General features: G+C 36.7%; 1 long non-coding RNA gene and 1 pseudogene across 2 annotated transcripts; both read right to left on the bottom strand.

Moving 5' to 3' along the window:
* Nucleotides 1–444: 444 nt before the first annotated feature.
* LOC134185064 (uncharacterized) lies at nt 445–2,782 on the bottom strand. 2 transcript variants are annotated; one of them, XR_009970738.1, is made up of 5 exons: nt 2,725–2,782; nt 2,352–2,665; nt 809–888; nt 650–753; nt 445–585 (listed from the first exon to the last, which is right to left on the bottom strand). It is a non-coding gene; the product is annotated as an uncharacterized LOC134185064 (long non-coding RNA). The 2 variants fall into 2 exon arrangements; XR_009970737.1 differs by lacking the exons at nt 2,352–2,665; nt 2,725–2,782 and having other exon boundaries at nt 809–1,163.
* Nucleotides 2,783–5,936: 3,154 nt separating this feature from the next.
* On the bottom strand, nt 5,937–6,054 carry LOC134185142 (5S ribosomal RNA; annotated as a pseudogene).
* Between the last annotated feature and the right edge of the window lie 206 nt (nt 6,055–6,260).

The raw sequence follows: 6,260 nt of genomic DNA, 5'->3' as shown, positions 1-6,260 counted from the left end.
ACAATAGTGCCCAACGAGCTGCCTGATAAAATGACAAGTGACGGAGTAGATGCGACTATATAGTATACGCGAGCATGTTTCCCAAAGTAACTCCCTCGCTAATACCCACGCTTCGTCACTTCTCGTACACGTCTCCTTTGCATGGAAATGTTGTTGGGAATGAATGACATCATGTTCAATATGCGTATACGTGGGCTCTCTTGATTACGTGCGCGTCTGGTAAGTTGAAGTTGCAGTAGCAGGACTAGCTAATTAATTAATAAAATGGGGTTCCCCTACCCATAGCCATACACGTGATAAGAATTTCTTACACATGACATTTACAACATATCTAGACACTTAAAATGCCAATGAAATTACTGTTGCTAAGACACTTAGTCTATTCATTAAGCTGGATAAACATGTGCCCACTCTGTGTCATGAATAATATTCTGTGTTTATACGTACATAACAATACTTGACTAAATTTCTTTTTAGTCTCTATGTTCTTCCTGTCACCTCACCTACTAATACTCCCATATGATGCCAACGTGATGACATGCTATTAAGGATCCAACATGCTAGCACTTCAACATCTTTCACTTCCTAGAAACCCAAAACAAAGAACTAAAGAGTATAAAGCACGTCACCAAGTAACTGCAGAAAATACTTCAAAATTTGCAGTTCCATATTGGCATAGTCAATGCAAGAGGAAACAAATACAAAATTTTCTGTATTTCTCTGTATTTCGCTGGACACCTTGCGTTGGACTGGCTGTTGAGAGACAAGATCAGAAATGATTTATTTATTACTTTGTTATGGCACTAACCGGTTACAGAGATAGTGCAGCATTTGCTAGAAAAATAGCTGATGTCCAGTTTACAGACTGCATCTTGCAATGATTCTAAACTGTAATACAACAATATCACAGAGCAGTGGTACTGACAACATTTCATTAGCATTAATTAAATCAAGCCAGCCTTTGAGGTCCTCAAGTGTAGGTATGTCTGTTGTTGCAATCCTACACTGGAAAAGCTTGTACAGATACCCACATCAATCCATCCAGTGACCCAGAACATACATGTATGTAACTTCTTAACGTTATGATTAAGCCTTCAAGGAGACAATAATCAGTGTTTACCCTCACACTCCTCTAAGCATCATAATACAACAAATGTAATCAATTCCAGAAAATAAATGTCTAATTCCACATACAACGGTAAAGTACCAGTGATACAAAAATAAAAGAATTTTGCCAATATGTCAACCAAATAGGTAAGTGTAACCAATATTTGATTTAATTGTACTTGATATAAAATTATTCTACTTCATAAAGGTCAAATTTTTCTTAATAAAGAGAAGAGCTTCTGTCCTCTCAACTGTGCATCTGTTGTACCTGTCATTATAAATATTACGAGCAGCAGAAAAAATCATTTCTGAAAGAATGGAGATCGCAGATGAATTCAAGTAATATTGCACAAGCTTGGATAGTAGTTCGAATATTAGCAAGGACCATTCAGACAACCTACATGTACAGAATAATTGTGCATGTTCAAGCTACCAGCTACCATCATGAGAGATTTACAGATTTTGATATAAACCCAATATGCCTATATCAGCTGGTAATCGAGGTGCAAATACAGTTAGGGGTGCAACACAAATATGCTGTAAATTGTTTTTAGACAATAAATTAATTATAGTCCTACATACTAATGTCACATGGTCTCAGTCAAGTCTCATTCTCAGACTCTCGTCACCTCACTCTCGTCTGGCTCTTGTATGTTACAAAGAACAGTTAGTAAGAGACGGAAACCGAACACGAGTCAGATTAAAGGTTTGTGAATGAGACTAGTCTCAGCATTCTGAGACTGCTGTCTGTAATAAACACAAGTAACATGGCAGACTTCACAGATGGGTTTAGTTTGTTGCCCAAGTATTACAGCTCCATTCAACAGGATTGTGTTTACACCAAGCATTAGAAAGACTGTACTGTCTTCTTATAACACGTCACTGGAATAAATACAAATTATATCCCAGAAATAGTAGCACCGTCATCACCACATCATAACATATGTCATATCAGTAGAAGTGAACAGCATGTTAGATTAAACACTATGTTTTCTTTTAGTTAAAATAACAATAACCGATTATCAAATTTATAATCCATTCTCATGACATAATCTGATTTATGTTACAACTATAAGATGTGTATTCGATTGCGTACAAATCTAATCATGAGTCATCCTACTTGTAACTAGCATTAATATAATGTGACAACATTTAGTAAAATAAGTCTAGTTTAACAAAATTGTTAAAAAAGAGAAATAATCCAATTGTGATTGGTGTTAATTAATTAATATTATAAGTCTTACCACTCTGCTTTGGAACCATCCACCAAAGTACAACAAAGTCATACTTTGTTATCTCAACGGCAGACAAGATACTAGCAGAGGTGTGTCTGCCAATTACAATAAGAAACAGAAGTTAGTGCAGTTTGATTGAGTTCACACTGTGCTGTCCCGTATGTGTGGTCTGTTGTACACGATCGAGTGTCCATGAGTGCGCCTCCGTGCTTTTCCGCGGTCGTTCCAAACTATTACATAATCAGTTTCAGATGACTTTTGTGTCACGGCAGCGTCGTTTTAGTGAGAATGTTGATAGCCGACCTTCTGTCTAGGCCAAGAACCTTGAAGAACGCTAAATTTATTAAGGTCTGATACAATTCTGTTGCAGAACAAAACGAACCAGTGTATGTAACTGGAACTGGACTGAATCCAGCCTCAAGTTTCTGTTTGTTGTGCGATCTACAATATCAATAGATTGAACTCCCGGATACTGCATGGATGCCAGACCTCGATATGCGAGAAAGTGCGATGCTACATGCCACTGAAGTCTACATGACAACAAAATTTGCTACGTAATAGTACTGGACTAAATGGATTAGACGTTATCGTACACGTGTCCCGTACTTCAATTCAATAACTCGATTCCTAGGAAATCGTGTAAAAATCGAATATTGCAAAGATTTTTCTGCCGTAAGTTTCAAGAACGCAAATATAAATGTTTGCTGAGAGAGTGCAATATATATATATATATATATATATATATATATATATATATATATATATGTATATATACCTGGAATGGATAGATGAAAAAACTCAAATTATGAGCAACTTTGAAAATTACAGCATTTCTAGTTGTGAACTAAAGGAATAACACTCCATTGCACTTGATCATCGGTATGCTTATCATCTACAAATCGATCCACAGAACAGGTCAAGAAAGACTTACACTGTCTAATTAGTGACTTGATAGTCAAGGTCCACAGCTTCAGTATAGAATAATAAGTTCATTCCCACCTGTGCAAGCGAGCACGAACCGACACTCAGTGTACCCTTTGACGCACTATTAAACTGTCACAAAAACAATTAGAACATCAAATCAGACGCTATATAAGTTAATACGCTGCTTACGCCTAATTCATTGTTGTCGCCGAGGCAATAATTACAGAGTGAGGTTGTGATAACGTGAAGAGTTAATTTTTCACACATCAAGGAAGAGAAATAATTATTGAAAATGATCAATTTGTAACAGCGGTCCCCTGGGTGTAGGGGTGTTAAAAAGCAGTCACTCAATTAATAAGTGAGCATATTTTTGATGGAAACATCTCACGTGATGACGTCACATAACGTAACTATTTTATGTTTAAGTTCTTCAAAACTAGCAAAAAAATTTGAATTTATCAATTCCTAAACGATTCCCCCAGTGGGTCGGGATGGTCGCGAACGGACGGACGGACGTGTATGCACGTACTGACGGACACTCAGTTTACCTATTTGATGTATTAGTTAGAGAAAAGTAGCTCGCTTCACTAGCTAGCAAATTACTATTAGGGCTTAATGGTATAGTAGACAATAACTATGCGTACGCTCAATAGAATCTAATCCTTGCTACTGATTAGAGATTTGTTCTGTTAGTATTAAAACAGTCTGGTACATGGTTTTGTACAGTGTGGGCAGGAAATATGACAGAATGAAGCCAAGTATCGAATTACTGTAAGATTGCAGGCATCATTGATCATAGTGACAATTTTGATGAATGTTTACAGCACGTGTAACTGATGCATGAAAGCAGTTGCACTAGAAATTATCTGTGACGAAGCAACCAGATCAGCATCGGAAATATGGCTATCAGTGATCCACGGAATTCCATGGTCCTACCTTATTCATTAACCACATTACACTAAAGCACATAGTAGCGAAATGTTCTAACAGGAACCCTGCCGATAAATGTGAGGTAATACACTATTATCACCAACTTCACATTTTCATTTGTTCTTAATTGATGTACCGCTACGAACATGGCAAAAAAGATATCAAATCAAGCTTTTCTGCCTTGATTATCTAGTTTAGCATAGTAACGATGCGAACTCTGTTTTCTACTAGAGTTTGTCTGTCAGGCTCTCAAAGATCGAGTCTCTGACTGTGTTCAATGCCTTCATGCAACTTTAACTCTTAATGCTAAATATTACAAGAATTCAGTTGCTACTCTAAAGAGAGAATTACGAGTTCCGCTCGACTGTCTCACATCTCCATTTGGGAGAAAAGAGATGATGATACCCGGATGTATAGCAGACTCCAATGTTACATGAAAACCGGCAGCTTCACGTACTTAAAGTAGCAGCACCTTTCGTCGTTAGCCTATCGTATTACATAAACCCAGTGCCTTTGATTACAAGTCCAAGTAATTAATTATGCAGCTAAACTTACGTGTATTACAATGCCATCCTTTATTGCCAGCCTCTGCTGAGGAAATTCGTAGTTTTGAAGAGCAAATACACCGGAATCGTCTCGACCGACGACCATAAATACACATAAAGACAACACAGTGCTATGTATAAAGGAACGCTTCAGTTGTGATGATGTATATCGATTATTAGTCATGTGACCTGTCAATTGCCATGACAATAAACCTTCGACAATATTGTAAGGCATAGAGTGATTACACAGTCAGTCAAAAATTAGAAAGAAAAGTTTCAGCATTGTGTCATCCAAGAAAACTGAATTTGTCATTCTCAATTTTTCATTAATATATAGATTATCTATTGCATGCATTTAATGCCAAGTCGGACACAATCAAAATAATAAAATAGAAATAGAAAAAAATCATGTTAGTACATTTCTCTTGCATTTCATCAATCAATGCAATTGATTACTCGATCAAATACAAGTCACTATACAAAATTAATAATCTACGTCACAATTCTGTCAGTCTACATCTTTCATTGCAAAGTGCGTTAATCATCTCATAATATTCAAGTAATCAAAATTTGGTGCAAATCACAAGACTCCGGCTTCTAACCATTTAGGTGTAAAGTGTAGAAAAAATATTGCATTTACAGACATTAATACCAACAGTGCATACAGTCAATCCTCGATTTTCCGACACAATAATCCAGCACACCACTTAATGAAGAAGGTACATACATAAACTAATTTACACTCGCTGCAGCTCACTTCATTTCTGAAAATAAAGCCAACGACCGAAATTTTGGAGGGCACGTGCTCCTAGCGGGCGACGCCACTGATCAAACTTGTACTCCAGACAGCATGTATTGTATAAGTTAGTATGTACGTCAACAAACACAAGGCGAGCCGAGCCGTCTAGACGCAATTCGTATCGATATCTCAATCAGATGTTTACTCATTATTTCTAGTTACTTTAGTAGCTAGCTAAGTTGGCAACATCAACTTTGTATTTATAATATTTGATTTCTGTTTTCTATTTTCCAATTTTGATTTTTAGTACTTTTTATTTGTCGATTTGTTGAAGGTTTGACTGTCAAACATAGCAATTTTCTGATTTTACGTAATTCAATCAAAAAGTGAAATAAGAATACAAAACTCTTGGAAATTAATTGGCATAACAGCTAGAAATTAGATAATTAAAACAAAAACCTACAGCAACGGGTGTTCCCAGGCGGTCGCCCGTCCTAGTACTGACCTGCCCGACTCCGCTTGACTTCGGTGATCGGACGAGAACCAGTATGTTAGGAGTAGAATGGCCGTAGGCGATACTAAATAGAAACTGTAAATTACTTATATATCTACGAATGGTATCTCAAGCAAACTTTTCCGAAATCCTCTAATTTCAGAACGGATATTTTCAGATGTGATGTAGACGGCAATCAAAAAAACTGGAATATTAGTTTATTAACTTAACTAGGCATCTGTGAAAAGACGCATACAAACCTGTTTAGGAAAACTTCATTGTCTAGT

The sequence above is a fragment of the Corticium candelabrum genome, chromosome 9 (assembly GCF_963422355.1).
Source record: "Corticium candelabrum chromosome 9, ooCorCand1.1, whole genome shotgun sequence".
NCBI lineage: Eukaryota > Metazoa > Porifera > Homoscleromorpha > Homosclerophorida > Plakinidae > Corticium > Corticium candelabrum.
This window is presented reverse-complemented; position numbering and strand designations above follow the sequence as displayed.